Source organism: Ixodes scapularis, unplaced genomic scaffold (assembly GCF_016920785.2).
Source record: "Ixodes scapularis isolate PalLabHiFi unplaced genomic scaffold, ASM1692078v2 ptg001612l_1___fragment_1__unscaffolded, whole genome shotgun sequence".
NCBI classification, from domain to species: Eukaryota; Metazoa; Arthropoda; class Arachnida; order Ixodida; family Ixodidae; genus Ixodes; species Ixodes scapularis.
In genome coordinates, this window is record NW_024610176.1 from 420,248 (window position 1) to 440,188 (window position 19,941).

The window sequence follows — 19,941 nt, forward strand, 5'->3', positions numbered from 1 at the left end:
TATGCAGAACGTCAAACCAAACTAGCTGCATGTATAATAACAAAAAATGATGGTGGTGTCATACCAGAACTGTAGAAGCAACAGGTATGTTTCTTGTACGTTTTTCCAGGGGACAGTGTGCAACAACAAAAATAATCCACGCAATATCTCATTTTTGTCTTTCTAGGCAGATGCGAAACATTGCATACAGGCAGTTTGCGCTCTTAACATGGAAGCGTCTCGGCAAGGGGAATAGACGGATCCTTTGAAGCTGTGTCGTCAACAAGATCCGAACGAAGTTCCCATCAAAGGAGCAAGCTTACACCGGGTTTCGGCACGTGTACTAAACCCCCCCCCCCCCTTCCAAGGCAGGAACACGTTTTCAATTCATTAAAGTTTCTAGAGAAATATATTCCCGATTAGGAAAGCCAGAACGTGTGCATAATAAATGTGAACCTTTCCTAATTTACAAAAAGGATTGAAGCAAACTTACAAGAAAAAAAGGCCACATTGGTCCCAATCAGAAAGAAAAGCTGGTGTACCATAAAAAAATACATCGCCCGTGTAACAACTGGGCGCGATGATGCGACGTTGCAGGGCTTGCAGGTTGAGAATCCTAGAGTCGGGTGCCCCGTGAACTGTGGGTACTCCAGAATACATCTGCATAGGGAACAGGTAAAGTGGGAATACCAACAGTAAGCTTACTGGGACAAATCAATAAAAGCACCCAAATGTGATATTTATTTATTTATTTAGTTATTTGGTGATACTGCCAGCATTATCTAGAACGCCCAGGCAGGAGGTGTACACAAACAATATTCAAGAACAAGCGGAAGCAGTACAAACAAACAGACAGAGCCACTACTCAACAAAGTGCGAGAGTAGGGCTTCACCAAAAGTATCTATTGATCTCAAATTTACAACACTTTCAGGAAGCTTATTCCACTCACACGTGATTCTAGGAAAAAAGGATGCCTTAAACAAAGTGGTTCGACACAATGGTTCGACAAGTGTTAATTGGTGTTTGCCTCTCGTGGGCCTTGTTTCGTTAAACGAAGTGTAATCACAGAGATGCAGTCGCAAATTACATTGTATCATATCATAAAGAAACTTCAGCCGTTCTGTTTTTCTCCGGGTTGCTAAATCACTCAATCCCGATCTTAAATACAAATCTGAAACAGATGACATAAAACCATAACGGTTGTACACAAACCGCAATGCATTTTTTTGCACAGTCTCTAACATATCGATTGACATCTTTGTATGAGGGTCCCATACAATACATGCATAATCTAGCATTGGTCTTATGATGGTCTTATAAGCAGTCAGTTTCGTTTCAGGTGAACAGGGGTTAATATTTTGTTTCAAAAACCAGAGCTTCCGCATTGCTTTACGAGCTATAAACTCAATATGTGTACCCCATGACAAATCAGAGTTAATTAAAACTCCGAGGTATTGATATTGTTTAACAGTCTCGAGAATATGTAAAAAGCAAAGGGCTGTTCTTCCGCGTCACGGTCAATTGAACGCACTTTTTACAGTTCAGAACCATATTCCATTTTACGCACCATGCATGAACCAAGGATAGACAATAATTTATTTCTTCTTGATCAGACGGGTTGTTTATCTCAGCAAATAAAACACAATCGTCAGCAAAGAATCGACTTTGTACATTGGGGTGTTGTATCTTTAAATCATTAATAAAAATTAAAAACAAAAGCGGCCCAAGGACCGAGCCCTGGGGCACGCCCGAGAAAACGGGTGACTCAGGGGAAAAAACAGAGTCAACACTAACACACTGCGCACGGTTAGTAAGATAGGAATCTAGCCATCGTAATATTTTCTCGTTACTGATGATGAATCGTAACTTATGCAGTAGTTTGTCATGGGAGACGCGATCGAATGCTTTCGCAAAATCTAAAAAGATAACATCTGTCTGTCCGCCGATATCAATGACAACCGCAAGTTCGTGTATCGTATGAACAAGTTGTGTTACAGTGGAAAAACCCCGTCTGAATCCATGCTGTTCGTCCTGAAAAAACATACTGTCCTAAAAAAATGTTATAAGATGTTTGAATACGAAGTGTTCAAGAACTTTACTGGCTGTACACAAAAGTGAAACAGGTCTGTAGTTGTCGACGCATTGACTGTCACCCGATTTAAATATTGGTATCACCCTAGCCTTTTTCAATTCATCAGGCACGTCTCCCGTATTGAGACTGTGGCAATAAATCAAACGCAAAAACTTTGCCGACTATTCAGCATATCTAAACAAGAAAACATTCGGAATGTCGTTGGGACCGTGGCTCTTCCTAACGTCAAGGTTAAGGAGGGCCGCAAAAGCTCCCTCTTCAGTAATGCTGATGTCCGGAATCACTATTCTAGAACTTTCATAACTTGGAACTATTCCCGTTTCCACAGTAAATATAGACGTGAAGTACTCGTTGAAAGCATTTGAAATTAACTGCTTGTTATTTTTTACGATATTGCACAGTCTCATGTCCGAGAAAGAACATTTCTTTCGTTTCAAAAACCTCCAAAACTTTCGGGGATCACTAAGCAGGTAGTTATGCAAGGTCACGTTAAAAAAACGGTGTTTAGCATTTTTAACAGACGACCTCATCTGTCTGCGCAAAAAAGGTAAAGACGAAATGTTATTCCCGTTACCAAATTTACGAACTCGCCGTATTTTACGCTTCAAATGTAGAATGTCACGTGTAATCCATGGGTTAAACTTTTTCACTCTCCTAATACGCAATGGAACCAACTTCTGAATGCAGCGCTGAACTATACCCCTAAACCGTAACCACAATTCATTGGTAGTACTTGTAACAGGATCATACATATTGTAAAAAAGCGAATAACTTTCCTGGAGAACGCCTAAAATATCGACATCATCCGCACTGTTAAAGTCACGGTACCGCTTAATGTCGATAGTAGTTGATAACTGACAAGCCAACGTTAGAGTGCATACTACTAAAGAGTGATCGGAGATACCTTCGACTATTTCGCACTGGGCACCTTGTCGCGCAATCTTAGAGGAAACAAAAAACATGTCAAGAAGGCTTTCACTGGCATTAGTAACACGTGTCGAACTACGAACGACTTGAGTCATATTGCATGAAAAAGCAATGTCAACCAACCAACAAATGAGAGTGCTGACACTCCCGCAGTGGTTGCATATCATCCCAAACAATATATGGTAAATTAAAGTCACCCGCTAGTATAACATGAGTGTAACGATGGTAAGATGCAGATATAAAGTCTTGTAGTGCCAGCAGGTGTGAAACGCCGGCATGAGGCGGCCGATAAAAGCACCTACAAGGATTGACGTCGTTGAAAAAACAAGCTTTACCCAAATCATTTCAGCATCGAAAGTACAGCTCACAATAGAGCATGATATGCTATCTTTCACAGCGATAGCCACACCCCCGCCTCTCGAACAACGATCTTTTCGAAACATTTTGTAACCAGCAGGAAACAGCTCATCATTCGTCACTTACTCATTAAGCCAAGTCTCTGTGACGACGACCACTTCTGGTTTGTATGTCAGAGAGACGGCCTCTAGCGCCCTTGCTTTGTTTAGCAGACAACGAACATTCAAATTTAGGTGCCTAGAGGGGAGGATGCTCCATTTGACTGCGGAGGCATACTATCACGGCCTGAGGTGTCACTGCTCGGTTTCAAAATGCCAATAAATGGCCTGAACAACAGGCCCGCGGGCCACAACTCAGCATTTAGAATCTTATCGAAATCATTTTCACCTACTGACACATGAAAGGAAGAGTAGCTCTCGTGCTTCGTGGTTAACTTCGTACAAACACAGAACTGTGGACAAACTGCACTGTTCACAATGTCAGCAACGTCGTCACATGTAGTCGACGGATGCAGACGTGAAACAAAGAGTGCTCGACGCCTAGGACGCGTAGGAGCGGCAGACAGCTTATTGTTTGCGCCAGTTCCCACAGAAGGCTCATATAAAACATGTAGTCTCATATAAAACAAACCTTATTTGTTGAACCTTGTTTTAAGCCTTTCTATCAGCTCCGCCTTTGGAACTTTGTTCGCAGAGCTGCAGAGTGGTGGTGGGTCCTCGGAAGGCGTGATCAGGACGAGGCCTCGAGTTTTCATCTGGGCCCCATCCCTGACCACATCAAGAAGCCTCCGGATATAGTCTGTAACAAAATAGTTCAACATAATAAAATTTAGTTCATGTGCGAAGTGTCAAAACGTCTGCGCATAACTTTGCAGATTTACATAATCACCTTGACTTCAATGAATGGTATAAATATTTTAAATATTACTGTTCCACCAGACTTCAGTACCAGTAGCCCTTTTTGCTTTCAGTTTGCAATCTTGAATTAAACTGTGCAACCAAGCTAAATAAACATAAAAGCTGTTTGATGCATACCATATATTCGTCACTCTTTTCTTTTGACTGCCACTGGTTCCCCTCCATTGGCCTTGGGGTGCTTCACGTCATAGCACTTGTCGCCCTCCTCTGTCGACGCTTGAGGTCGGTTGCCATTTTCGTTGAAATGGAGGACTGCAAGCAAGGGTTCTGAAGAAAAACTTTGATTTTCCAGAGATAATTGTCAAGATGATGAGAAACAATGATTTTCTAGAGATAATTGTCGAGATGATCTCGCACCAACATCCTGCTAGGATGACCGCGACATGTACAGAAATAGCAGTGTATAAATGTTTTTATTTGTATTTCTCAACACTGCCTTATTAAAAAATATGAAACAATTATTAGAAGAAAATGACACCATTTGAGGCTGCCACATCAAAAGATCTTGCGTGTTACAACTCACCTTGCCGTCAGCCCCTTGTACGAATATTGGCATAACTTGGGACAGAGGTGGTTCAAGAGCCCATGAAACGCCTCCACGGTGTATGTCTGGTAGCGCGTGGAGAGTTTTGGCAAGTCGGCCAGCAGATATCGCTTGGTTACGATGGCTTGAAGCTTTTCGAAGGCCACAGAGTCTGGAATGAGCGCAATTGTGAGAGAAAAGACGGCTAGGGAGGGATGGTAAAGCGACCAGAAAGGATGAGTAGTAGTTAAGATTTGATACGTACCATCCAACAGCCAATCTCTGGGCTCAAGCTCGCCGTGGGCACAGGAAGAAAATCGGGCATCCGTGTGGTTGTGGATGTCCTGAACGTGGTTTAGAACGGACAGCCACTTAGGGACAATGAGGTCCGGATTTCCCTGGCTGGAAGCAGCCGCCCAGCATGGGTGGTTCTGCACTGGTCTGCTCAAGAGCGCAAGCTCGGCACAGGTGGGGCTCCTCATGGCCGCGACAAGCTCTTTCTTGATGCCTGAGAATCAGAATATGCGTTTCTGAGAACAACAGACCTTTATTCAGCTAAATGAGGAATTACAGAAGTTGTAAGTCTTGTTTAACAACAAGAATAACTATTTGTACAGCCCGTTAATCTTTGGACGCTTCATCACGATTCATTTTCGAAAAGCTCTGTAGGCAAGCACACCAGACTGCAGCATGATGAGACTTTGAAGAGGAAGCGGGCCACTTTGGATAGACTTCAGAGTATGAAATAAATATCGACCTAAAATAATGAGATAAATATAACAAATCTGCCTTTTCGACACTACCACGTGACCATGTTCAAGCTTTATATTTGGTCTTAGCGAACTCAGGCATGCTGGCTGCACATAATTCGAGAGGTTTTTTTATAGCTTGCCACATGTTGTATGTTTTTATTCGCCGTGGAAGACGAGTCCCTGACTCCAGAGGGGTCCAAGCACCTACGCGTGTACACGGATTCGAAAGAGGCCCTAGCCACTTTCCCGAAGCGAGACTCACCCAGCAAAACGGTAAAAAAAATAAAAGCTAGGGCGAAGACCCTCAAATTTAGAGGAGTTAAAATCACCATCTCCTGGGTCCCGGGCAATGCCGGGATCGAGGGGAACGAGAGAGCACACGAAGCCGCGCGGGAGCTCATTCCTTCTCCCTACCCCCCCGCAACGGGCCAAAGTGCGATTCTCGACAACCCTCCGCCCGCACGTATTTAAGAGGACTCTGATGACGAAGAGGAGCCTGACTGGGACGAGGAGTCAACCCTTGCCCGCCTCGAGCGGCGAAGGGTCCTGCGCAATAAGCTACCTGAAGACGATGACCCACTGCCAAACGGGTACGGTCGGTGGGCTACAGTACGTCTTCGGAGACTCCGAACCGGAACGGCCGTCTCCCCAGCAGTTCGGGCTAAGTTCGAGAGATGTGCGCTCAAGACAGATCTAGAAAGAGAACACGCCGACGATGGATCTTGCAGACTATGCGCAACTGGACGACAAGCCACAAGTGCCCATCTCTTATGGGACTGTGTGGAGCTCAGCCGGACGCGGGAAGAAGCCATTCGAAAACTGCAACCTAAGCTGCGGCCGGGGTGCCTTCGGGACTGGATACACCCGAGGGGCGCACCGCAGCACCGCAAAGCCATATTAGACTCGCTTCGTGACTTTGTCGCGACAGCAAACATCCAGGACTCCATCGGAATAGACATTTCTGGTACGCCCCTACCTATCGACACCCCATTCCCCCACCCCCTTCTCTCTCCGATGTAAGTGGACAATTGATTAGAGAGAGTCGTACGCGCTTTACTTCTTTTTCTATTAATAAAACATGTTCAATCAATCAATCATCTATCGTTCGAAACTTTCAGCCAGCACACGCACTGTATTAAAGAGTTGTTTTAATTGCAATATTTTGGATCCCATTAGCTACTGATTTCTTTTACAAAAGGAAGGCAGCTCTGGGGATCCAGACACAGATTCCAAAACAGGCAAACGGTACCTTTCGAAACGTGCCACACGTCGAACTCGAGGCGAATCTCAGGCTTTTCCTTCTTCATGAAGGCTTTGCCTTGTACATGACGGTCGGTGATGAGGAGCTTCACGGTCAAGCCTTTCGCCTCCAAAAAGCTGAGGCTTCTCTTTAGCCCCTCCAGCTCCATACGACCACTGCCGCCCACCTCATTACACTGTCAAGTGAAAACACATTACATTAGGCACTACACACATAATGTAGCCTATCAATATTTGTAATGAAAGGTTCAGACTTTCAAATTCGCTAGTACAATCAACAGTAGACACTCTTCCTAAAGGTTTGTCTAAATGCATACAAAGATTTAAACTGGTGCTCAGAGTGCTACATTCATACCTGCACAAGTTCGAAATGAACAACCTTTGTGGTCTCCAGATCCAGCACAGAGTATGTGCCGAACTTGACGCTGAACCCCGGCGAGTCGGCCCGACCATCCCCGGCCAGCCTTAGGGGATTGACCCTTGCCTCTTCCAGCAGGGAAGCCTGTTCGTGGGTCCACACCTGAAAATAAGATAGTATGTCTACTTCGTAACTTTCGGCTTATATTGATATTTCAAGCATTAGACAAGCAGTGAGTGAGCAGGGTGTTAGTATGATTGGCAATGTGATTGAGCAGAAACATGTCAACACTCACTCTACCAATAGCCGGCCAGAGGTGAGTCCGCTGTAGGGTGAAAAATGTAGAGCAGCTGACGACTTGCACACCAATGCTCGACAACATCCTCAAGGATGGAGATGGGTTCTGCCCTGCGAACAGGATAGCCGCGCAGAGCAGCAAGTTGAGAAGTGGTTGCTGATTCACGATCTCTTGGTTGACCCAATAGGAGCGGTGGCCTGCAGGGCATTCAGAAAATACCTCCACGACTGTGCCCACAGGTTCGATCGTCACATTGCAGCTGGCATAGCGCTCCGGACAGATCTTGAATAGTTGCCGAAATTTGGCCTCCGCCACCAAAAATACACGGCTGCCATGCCATGTTGTGTCTGTCTCACTGGAGCTATAAAAAGAAAAAAAAATGAGATTATTTAAACCTTTATTATGAGTTTGCAGGTGGGGTGGCAGTGTGATCTACTGGTACTTGATAAGAACACGAGGGTTCCTTCGGTAACGTTATGCCCAGGGGCGGATCCAGAACTCCGTTTTGGGGTAAGTGGGAAAATTTGTAAGATACTGTCCTCCCATTCTTTAATATCACCAAGGGGAGCCAGTTATGTCAAATTGCCCTCTGACAAGGGGGGGGGTCGACTTTGTTTGGGGGAGGCGGCCGGCCGTCCGCCCCCCCCCCCCTTCGGATCCGCCCCTGGTTATGCCTCCCTGTAAAGTGATATGTACAGTAAGAAAAAAAAGTGAAAGCCGTTTACCAATCCCTGTAACGCCGAATTGGAGCGCAGCTCTTGAGGAGGAGGAGGGGAGGGTACTGGGGGTCACGTGTTCTCCGGGGGGGGGGTCACGTGACCCCCCTGAGGGCACGTGGCATTGGTGGGGTCACGTGGGGGCAAACACGTGCCCCCTAAGAGGTCACGTGATCTCGGGGTGTCACGTGACTCCCCAGGTCACGTGACCCCCCCGGGTCACGTGACCAAAATTTCTACACTAGATTTAGCGGGGAAATTTTTCCGCTAGATTTAGCGGGGAAATTTGTTCCGCTAGATTTAGCGGGGAAATTTTTTCCGCTAGATTTAGCGGGGAAACTTTTCTGCTAGATTTAGCGGGGAAATTTTTTCCGCTAGATCTAGCGGGGAAATTTTTCCGCCAGATTTAGCGGGGAAATTTACCCATAATGCACCGCGTGGTTACGCCGACGGCGACGCCAACGGCAACGGCGACGACGACGCCAACGGCGACGGCGACGGCGACGCCGCTCAAGCCGGAAACGGGCGCCTAAGAGCTGCGCTCTAAAAAAACTGCAGAGAACCCGGCGGGTGGCCTAATTCCTCCGCTGGAGAACCATGGCCGAAATCATGTTCCGCATTCCTTATTCATTGAGAATAATGATCATGTAGAGGTCAGAGTTGCGTGTGGGAGCTGCACAGAACTGCGATGCTCATATTTTAGTCAACACGTCTCACCATATTACATCAGGCCATTTCTATGTCACTGATGTTCGCACAAGCTGAGCGTACCTTTCCTCGTGGTCTTCTGAAGGATCGTAATCCTGATCTCGATCTTCCCGAAGGAAGATTGAGATCCTCCTACTGATCTTCCAAGTCGGTGCCAGGCTCTGGTTGGCCGATCTCGTCGCTGCCGTCCCCTCGCTCGATATTATTTGATTTGCAATTGCATGCACAGTTCACTTCTGTTTGTGTTTTTGCATGAGTTTACAGACGGGAAGCCTGCACTCCTGCAGAGAAACAATTTAGATAATGAAAAAAGCGTTACATATGATTACTGCATTTTTAAAAATATGAACATTGTTTCTGTGAAGAATAGAGTTTTAGTTTCGCATATTTGTTATTGTTGCGTTGCTAGCAGGAGGCTCACACTGTAACTTTAATGCAGAGATTAATTATGTGCCCAAAATCCTTAGCGTATGGTATACCCAAACTCGCTAATTTCATTGAAACTGCACCATGTGAACTTATGAAGCGAGATTGTCACATCATGTACCTTGTTATGATCATTGCCACCTCAAGAAAAAAAAACGTTCTGTGCTTTGTTCGTATAGTGCATGAGCTATATAGTTCTTACAAGGTTTGGTTGTTAGAGAAAGATACCCATAAAAGTAAATTGTTCATGCTACATAACGTGTTAAAGGTTGTTTACTATGGTTCTCATGGTGGAAATGAGTACTAAAATTCTAGCTTGCTTCAAAGCACAGATAGCTTACGCTAATGAATACCAGTAAACATTTTTGTTCCTTTCATACATTACTTCACACATTCTGATAGACTGAGACAGAGTTGGGCAAGCCAGAGACCGATGCGTGCTCTGGCTCGCACTCCGACGGGATGTTGGAATAAAACTAGCGTTGATTTTGTTCCTAAATGAGTAACACCAATACACCTTCACTGCATCATTCACATACCAATGGATTTTGCAGGAGAACTTGTATGAACATGCTGTGACCTCATTGTGGGACCCACTGACGCTTGTACACTTTTGTCACATGTGGGCGACTCCGGATGATGTTCCGTGTCAACATGATAGACACAGGGAAAACTCAAGTCCAGGCACTCATATGCTCCCTCGTCCTCGGTCAGTGGCTTTGAGCAGCTCAGTGCCTCCAATGCTGGTTCTGCCAGGTTGTTAACAGCAACAAAGGAGTAGCCTGTTGAGGATCCTGCTGCAAAAGAGAGTAGCTCTGAGATAACCTGCAAAAAGTATAAATTTGATCAGGTATACACTTTTACAATTTGTCAAGAATTAGTCGGGTGCACGGACAGACTATGCATGACTTAAGATAACAAAATTGAAAAGGCAATTGCAGAACTCAAGAGGGTAAGGCTCGTTCTACAGACACCTAATCTGGCCAAAAGGGAAAATTTAACACCAGCACTTCTTACACTAGCATAGACCAGGAACGTGGCGCCCTCAACAAAACTTTAGGAGGGCGCATGTTACAGTGCTTGCTGTTAATGAAGACCAGCACAGTAAGAACACGCAGCTGACCTTGATGGAGTCTGCCAGTGACGCGAGTTTGTCCACAGGAGTGACAGACGGCAACTCCGGGTGCGATGGTCAACCCCTCAATTGCTAGTTTGGAGCTATTGCAAACGCGCTTGAAGGAGCGCTGTAGACTGTCTTTATGCAACTACCCGGAATAAAAACAAGAATTCAGAATGCCAAAATAACAGGCACATAACGGTGTACGCAGTGTCTAGCTTTACGTCCGACGGAACCCGAATGAAAAATTAAAGTTGCGTCCGCAGTGTCTAGCGTTATTTCCGACGGAACTCGAAATAAAAATTAAAGATACGTCGGACGAAATTTTAATTTTTATTTCGAGTTCCCGTGGGAAGCAGCTCGAAACCTTGGATTAAAGTTACGTCGGACGGAACTTTAATTTTTACTCGTGTCTACAGTGCCGTCTAACGGCACTCCAATCGCGCCTACAATCGTGCCCCCCGCCTGCGTTCACACCGTTTCGCGGCGACAGTATGCGGCTGCTAATTACAAAGCTATTGACCCATTCGGCCATGTCGTACACGACGCTTCTCGGCGTCCAGCCGGCAAAGTACGTTACGTTCGACGTAATCGCAGCGCGCAAAACTCACAGCTTGGAAAAGGTCCAACTTATTGTGCTTACCTCAATCCATCTTCTATTCGTGAATGTGCGCTGAGGGGGCTGTCGCTTATGCGAAACGATGGTGGGAACGGCGCCTTGAATTAGACGCGGAGTGACAGCTAGGCCAAGCTTCTTCATGATCCGCACCTTGACGACATACATGTCTTCAGACAAATGCGCCGAACACTCCGCTTGCTGGGCACATATTTGTCTCTTTTCATCGCGGAGACCCACTGCTTGGAGATCCTCGGGTCGGAAGGAAACCTGTGGAAGTGAAATGGGCTGCCCCTCCGAGAGATGTTCGAGCAGCCCAAGGCCGCGCACAACATGGGCATTGTGCAAGCGCCACCATAAAAAAAGGACTGTTCGATAGACAACGCCGTGCACCTGTCACGCCGACGATAATGAACCACAGCGAACACCACGCAGAAAAAAGTGAAACGCAACCAGCTTCGAGTACGACGTTGACGAGCACTTGGAGGAGATGGCGGGAAGCCAGCAGCGAGCCAGGCGCGAGCGGGGCGAGCGGCGATTGCTAGGTACGTCCGTGACGTCGACTGACGTCACGAACTCTCTGCCAATGTTTACTCTCTCACCGACCTCGCAAAGAGGGAGGGGCTTGGCGCTCCTTTTAAAAGCGCTTTTATGTCTACTGCGCGCCTCGAATTGAAAAATGATTTTGATATTCGTAATCGTAGAGACCAAATGAAGATGATGCGAGTGTTTGTTTTTAATACAGAACCTCCCCATCTTCCCTTTAAATGAGACAACAGGCAATACCATCCCGAGAACAAGAGGCCTTTGAATTCGTATCGCCAGTCAACACCAACCGTTCGAACAAGATCACATGGTCATCTACACAGGCGCCAGTTTAAACGACGGCAAGGGGGGCACGGTCTGGCACTGCCCCACAAGACCGGAACTAAATGGCGTCCATAGCTGTCACGTCCTCTATGGGGGCGCCCTCCAGGCTGAACTCCTGGTAATATGGGGAGCCCGTTCCTCAATCCCTGGCCCCCTACCACAACACGACTTCAGAAAAAACTAACGGACGCCAAGGAAGCGCTCGAAGAAATCGAGAACATTAACACGGATGACGCCACGGCTCAGGCCATAAGGAAACGAGTGCACGACGAATTGGGCCTCGACCTACGCATTCAGTGGACACCCGCAGACACCTAATTGACAGGAGGGAACGCTGTGGCACATAACACAGCCACGGCAGCCCGAGGGAGTATTGACTCAGCCGCCCCTTATCCTCCTCTCAAGCCACCACTTAATCCCATGCATGGATCACAGACTCATCGCGAACGTAATATCGATGGTACCTCTCCTTTATCAGAGCCACACACCGCAGGGAACGTAAACGATTTCTTACAGCAATAACACCTCCGCTTCAAGTCGATCCGCAACTACGACTCTCACGCGCCCAACAAGTATTCTCAAACAAAGTATTAGCAGACACAGCCTTCACACCGCATATCATCAAGAAATGGTACCCCCCCGCCGCAGACATACCAGTTTGCTGCAGTCACTGCGGATCGGAGTGCAGAGCTAATCTCCTGCACCTTATCGGGGACTGCCCACGCTTCTCCACCGGCAGGACAGATACCGCATGCCGATCATGACACATTACTTGCACACCTCCGAACATGCCCCCCTAGCCAAAACGGGCGGCAGAGAAAAGCTCACCGGAGAAAAGCTCACCGGAGATAAGCTCACCGGAGAAAAGCTCACCGCAAAACCGGCAGATGCGGAGAAAAGCTCACCGATATTTTTTTAGCTTAGCTTGATTCTGCGTCAAACTTGGCAATTTAACACAATTCGTATTCGTCACTTCATTAAAAATATGTCCTCGCTTTTGTAATATTTTTGAGGTTCATTGGGCAAGTGTAAAATCAGAACATGGTACACCGGTAAAAAAGGCAACAATTTATTGACAGCTGAGGGTGCGCCGTCGGTAGCTCTGTCAGATAAAGAGGTTTGTTTTTTGCGAGGTAATATGAATAGCGGTGTGTGAATCGCTTGAGGTCCAAATATTGTGTAGTGCCTAATAGATAAGTAGATGTTTGTTGATGTCATCAGTGTCGGCTACGCTGTTTTCTTTCTGTTAATTTCACTAACAAAACTTTAGTTGCGAGAACAGCTTCGTCGTGTCGTGTTTGTTGTCCTCACCCCGTCGTCGTCGTTTGAGCGGTTTTTATCATGTATAACGTTTACCAACTCGCCCAATTCGCTACCTACCTAACAAAAGACTAGTTCTTATATAGCTCACGAGTAACAACGGTGACAGTGCGCAGCTCTGAGGGTCATGGGTGGCTCACCGTAGAAGGCACTATCACACAAAGGGAACGTGTGGAAACACCATGCAGCACGAACGGCTAGAAAGCGTGCATTTCCGTGGAAGCACGAACGGCTAGAAAGCGTGCATGTCCGTGGAAAAAAAGAAGCCTCGATATCCTGTTGACTGCTTTATCCTGTTTTCAAATGTTAACAAAAGATTTTAGTTAGGCTTTCGTTGCATAGAAAGCCACAAAAAACACTCTCCCGCAATTATTAATTTGGGAGCAATATACCCAATAAGCTTAACAAATATTACAAACGAGGACATTTTATCTTTTACAAAGCTGACGAATGTTAATGATAATAAATTGATATATGTCACGCTCGATCCAACAGCCTCCATATAAAAAGAAGAAAAAATATCGGTGAGCAAATTCTCTCCACATACGCTCAATGGCCGGTGAGCTTTTCTCCGCATCCGCCGGTTTTGCGGTGAGCTCTTCTCCGGTGAGCTTATCTCCGGTGAGCTTTTCTCCGGTGAGCTTTTCTCCGGTGAGCTTTTCTCCGGGATTCAGCCAAAACACGCTAGCCCAATGTGGTAGTAAGAGTGGCCTTGCGTGAGAATGTAAGGTGACTCCCAGTACTTCTTGACCAGCAGATTCTCGTACCGGCAGGAAGATTGAGAAGCAGAACGACACGATACCTTTTTCACCCCTAGAGAGATTATCAGGCGTGGACAACTCCTCGCAGATCCAATCTATCCCCCTCCTAAACCCTAATCCCGCACCACGGCTTTAGCCACCCCCTTTTCATGTGGTCTAACAAATAAATAAATATTAACACCGCAGTTCGAACAATGCCCAGAATATTCAAAATTAAATATTGAATAAAATGATTCGTAAATGATCTTTTCTCCGCGTGTGTCGGTTTTGCGGCGAGCATTTTACCGGTGAACTTCTCTCTGATGAGATTTTCTTCGCCGCCCAACAGTAGCAGCCGACCAAGGGCTCATCGCAGCCAAGAAAGTGCAATCGACGAACACCACAATAGAAGGTGTGCGCGTTCTTGTCTAAAATATTCGCCTCGATTTCATAAAATACTGAACCAATTGTGTTTCAAGATAAAGTAAGTAGGCAGGCGAGCTGGTTGATGTTACACATTTTTGAAAACCGGAGACGACGGACGAAGAAGGGGACAACACACAAAACGTCTCAAACGCAGCTACTAAATTTTATTTGAACAGTCGTTTATATAGCATCTCTCCCACACGTCTTCCGGAACTTCCCACGTCACAGCAACTTTTAGCCAGGGTACATCTCGTCTTGACCCTTTTTTATTTTTTTTTCTCTTTCTCTCTTATCACCTCACTTAGTTTGTACAAAGCATTGCAATACAAGTCCCATTATCACACCCGCTAAAGTCGGACTCAAGGAACCACTTCACACCCCACGTAACCTAACTGGCAAAAAAAAAAATTGATAACAACACAAAACTTTTTGGGTCGCTTCGTCTAGTCTGATAACAATTCAAATCTCCGAACTCCCTTCATTGTCGCAACCCCCGAAGGTCGGATCCAACGCACACACCTTCACACAAGCTGCAAGGCCTAACTCGCATCTCGTATCACGCACAAGCACGCCGCATTAAAACATACAAAAAATATTATTACAACAGCAAACATTTTTGGGTCGCTTCGTCTACTGCGATTGACGGCTGACTGATACAGTTTCCTACAGTCGTGATTCTAATTGTCTCTTTCAAAACTCTTTTTGCGCAATCTTTTTCTTTGCTCAAAACAACAGTAGACCCCCACTCCGGCAGACAATTATTGCACTCCTGTACGTGTTTAGCAATCTCAGAGTTTGAAGACCCGATCCTAACTGCCTTCATGTGTTCAAGCAGTCTCTCATTCAAGCACCTTTTTGTCTGCCCCACGTAGGTGAAACCGCAGGCCATTGGAATATCGTACACTAAACCAACCTGGCAATCAACGGCAGCTTCTCTGTGCCGTTTCTGACAACCTCGCGCCCCTCCCACGAACGGCGTAAGCCTGTTCAACTTAAAATCGGGAGTGAAGACCACCTTTATCTTGAATCTCCCAGCAACCGCCAACAAGTTGTGCGAAAACGTATGGAAAAAAGGAATGCACACTACCCTCTCTGGTTTCTCAATTTCTTTCCTCACTTCTCCTCTGAGTCTCACCACACACTTCCTTGCGAGACCCTCCACAAGGCTACTCTTATACCCTGCCTTCTTAATGCGTTCTAATTGTCTTATAACAGCTCCATGTACTTTGTGCCGACAAGATTTTTTCAAAGCGTTGTCTGGCAGAGACATGACCACCCCTCTTTTAACCAATTTTGAATGGCAACTTTTGTAGGGCAACAAAGGTCTTGCCGCTACTTTTCCATATTCCCAGCACAACCCGTCCACCGTGTCCAACCTAAGATCTAAAAACTGCAGCTCACCTTCAACAGGCTCCTCACTGCTAAAGGACAACTCAGGCGCTGCTTGTACTATGAAATCTTTGATCTCAGGCAGTGCTCCCTTCTTAACCGAACATATCAAAATATCATCAACGTATCTCCTGATCAACACTGACCCTGTTGGGAATGATTGTACAATTTGTCCCAAGGCCGAATCCAAAGAAGCCAAATAAATCTCGGACAAAGCCGGTGCCAACGATGAACCTATACAGACCCCTTTCTTTTGAGCGTATTTTCCCCCCTCAAATTCTACAGCTGTGGAGTTTAGATATAATTCCGTTAAGTTAAGAAAACTTCCTACGTCTATCCCGGACTGTGACTGGAACCGAACTAAGTTTTCCTCCAACAAGTCCCTTAATCTCGAGAGAAGCAAAGGTTGATGGAGGGAGTACCCTACTGAAAATTCTCATTTGTATGAGAAATTTCTTGTGTCCAATAAACACATATGAATCATACAAGATATATAAGAACATATAAGAACAAGTAAGAACCGTATAAGAACCATATAAGAACTATATAAGAACTATATAAGAACTATATAAGATATATGAGAACATAGAAGCACCATATAAGAAACTAGTGGGAACTTTCTTATAAGTTTCTTATGGGGTTCTTATATATCTTATATAATTCTTATATAGTTCTCATATAATTCTTGTATGGTTCTCATATGTTCTTGTATGTTCTTATATATCTTGTATGATTCATATGTGTTTATTGGACACAAGAAATTTCTCATACAAATGATTTTTTTTACTAGGGTAATACAAGTCCTTAACGTCTAGTGACATGACTTCGCACTTCTGCTGGTGGAAAGGCGCCAAACAGCTCACAAGCTATTCCGACTTTCTGAGACCAATAGGACTGTTCAACTCGATTGTCGACAGACAACCTTAGAGAAAAGTCGACACAACCTTTTGCCAAGTTCCATTCTCGTTGACAACTACCCTAAGCGGCAACATAGGCTTGTGGTCTTTTAGAAAAAAATTTGATAGAAAACGAGTCCCTTGTGACCTCTCCAACCTTTTTCGCCACTTTCTCCATCTCACACTCATTCAGAATTGCCAGCACATTCCTTTTTATCTGTCTGAGGTTAACCTTGACAGGCTGGAACAACCCCGCAATCGCTGCTCCTGATTTCTGTCGAAACTCGGGCTCTGGTAAAATCGCAAACTTCCCGGTTTTGTCAGTCTGTAGCACTGAAAGTTTACCCACTTGTAACTCTTTCTTAAGCTCCTTAACAGCTTTGAAATCTCTTTTTTCAGGTCTATTCCCAGGACCAACTAACCTTGAAACAGCCTTAATTGATTGGTCTACGAAACCTTGCCTCGCGTCCATTGGAACCCTCGCAGCTATGCTGTGGATGCACGACACAATATCCAACCTCGACGGCTCAACGTTCAAACAAAACTTGGGACCTTTTTCTAACAACGATGCCGAACGCCTCAAAACGACCACATTCATTGGGTTAACCACGTTGAACTGCTTTGGACCCACTCCCTCCTGCCCCTTCTTATCCGACGGAATTTTCTTTGTAAAACCTGACCCCCTCTTTCATTAAAGCATCTTTTCTGCTGTCCGACCATAATACTTCTTTTTTCCGTGCAACACTCCCCTTCCAAAATACATACTCGCTTGAAGTACGGAACATGTCTCCTCGCAGTACATTCCAGAACGACTCACATAACTGCAGCAGTTCCTTGAGTTCCATCGTGAGTCTGTTCCGGTAGGCCCTGAGCACATTCTCCTTGCAGTTCCAATGGCCCCCCTTTGAGGACATGAACCAATTCTGTGTTCGTTGGGGTCAAACAAAGGATCTTCAGCGTGAAACATTCTCAACTTCCAAATAGCAACGTGCGACATTATAAAAAATATTAGCGCGAAAGGCAAAGGTCAAGAGAGGACATAACAGGACAAGCGCTTGTCCTGTCCTGTCTTCTCTTGTTCTTTGTCTTTCACGCTAATAATTTTTTTATGATGTTCAACCAACTAGGCCACCAACTTATTTTGTAGCAACGTGTGACGCCTACTACCAAAAAGCTTTTTTTTATTTTTAGCTTCACTAAATAAGTTTTGCAATTTTTTTTTTACTGTAGAAAGCAGCCTCCCGCACTTTAAATGCAAAGAGAATGTCAAACTTAAAACAAAATCGACGAAATAACGCATACTTCTTCCGCATTTCAGATAAGCAAACCGTTTAAAACAAGTCTCTACAGATTTTTTGACATCGCCAGATCAAACCACCTCTCCTACTTCGAACAGAAAGAAGTGGTACGACAGCATCAATCCTTTGACGCTTCGGTAGCTTCTGTCTGCCTGCAGTTGCAAACTTCAGTCCTCACGCAAGGACCACTTGAAGGGTGAAATCTTTCACTCCCATTTTCTTGACCCAAAACGCCGACAAAGCACGGAACATCGTCCCAACGACGCGCTCGGGCGATTGACGACTTATGACTAGGGTTCCGTGTTTTCGGATAAATTCGAACAAATCCGAAAAACACTGGCCGGTAAATTTTCCGTCAAATCCGATTTATCCGGAAAACTCCGACTTTCGAGTTCACAGCGACAAAATGAACAGTAAAAAAAGACGGAGTTTTAGGAAATTCAACTTTATAAGAGCACAAGATGAGTGGTCCTGAGGAGATTCCACTTCAGTTTTCTTTGAAATCTAGACCTACTGAAAAGAGGTTAGCCTTTTAGCACGTCGAGGTTTCTTCGGGACAATGAATCATGTTACCAGAACCTTATTTAATTTTATTTCAAACTGTATAAATTTTACGCAATAAAATAAGCTCCGATTGTCAAAGAATTGGGAATCTAACGAAAATAAACTCCGATAAAACAGGAATCCCCAGCGAAAAATAAACTCGAAAAGACACCCTCCGAATTTCACGAGAAATAAACTCCGAGAACACGGAATCCTACTTATGACCCGTACCCTTGATAACAGCAAAATATCTTCGCCACCGAACAAAGAAAAAAAAAAGAAGAAGCCTTTCACTTGCATTTGTGCAACCCCAATGCACCAACAAGGAACGGAACATCCTCGCAAACGACGCGCTCGGGCGATCTAACTAATCAGACTCGCAAAATATCTTACTCTTCGAACAAAACAAAAAAGGACGGGTGTGTGAAGAACGCAACACATAGGGCCAAATTCCAGGAAATTGACACTTTATGCAACATATGCAACCACAAAAGGGAAACTATAGAACACGTAATATTAAGGTGCAGGGGCTTTGTCCCGCCTTCTTGGGGGGGATGACTGCGGATTTTGAGGGGGCACTGGAATTTACAGACATGGATGGACAAATGGATTGGGAAAAAATTATGGTAACTAAGAGGTATTGGAAGATTGGTGGGTGAGATATAAGAAAGGGTAAAAAAAATACAGATAAAAATAAAAAACGGAACCACTTTAAAAAGGCAAGGGGGTTCTGTTATAACAAAATTTATACAATCTAAGAAAAGGAAAGGATGACGAAACGTTGAAGACGCAAGTAGCCCAGGGAGATATAACACATTGTACAATTTCAAGAGGAAATATTGCCGAAACACTCATAGATAACCGTGTCATATAACACCTGAGACTGTGGTGGAATAAATTACAAACTATTTAGTAGATGAAACAGACACAGAAAGGGGCGTCTCAAACTCAGCTAACCGATGTTAGCGAAAATCTATCTGAACACCTTAGATAGGTGCGTAACTGAAACCCTTAACGAAAAGAACTTGAATCAATGCTTGGTAAAAATTTACGTTGATGATATTTTTATTTGCGCTTTTTGAATGAAGGATGCTCGGTGTTTGGAATCGATTGTAAGAAAACAGCCGCTCCGGAGCTTAAGTTTACCACCGAACAACCTGCAAATGGGGTTTTGCAGTTTCTTGATTTACGCATACATGCCGAACAAGCTCTTTGTTGGGAGTACTGGAAAAACAGCCGGCAAACCTGTGCTAAGTAGGAAGAGTTGCCAAGCCAAATCGGTTAAAGCAATGGGCAGTGAAGCCCTTAGTAACTAACGCATTGCGTTAACAATGCACTCATTTTATGGTTAATGCGGTCAAGGAAGAGTGGTTGAGGCTGGAATCTGCAGGATATGAAAGAGAAATTCATCA

General features: G+C 45.0%; 1 long non-coding RNA gene and 1 pseudogene across 1 annotated transcript; both read right to left on the bottom strand.

The window, feature by feature from the left end:
• Nucleotides 1-334: 334 nt before the first annotated feature.
• LOC115314946 lies at nt 335-6,975 on the bottom strand (annotated as a pseudogene).
• A 243-nt stretch (nt 6,976-7,218) lies between these two features.
• Nucleotides 7,219-9,133, bottom strand: LOC120836081. The gene is made up of 4 exons (XR_006077264.1): nt 8,952-9,133; nt 7,684-7,825; nt 7,462-7,574; nt 7,219-7,328 (listed from the first exon to the last, which is right to left on the bottom strand). It is a non-coding gene; the product is annotated as an uncharacterized LOC120836081 (long non-coding RNA).
• Between the last annotated feature and the right edge of the window lie 10,808 nt (nt 9,134-19,941).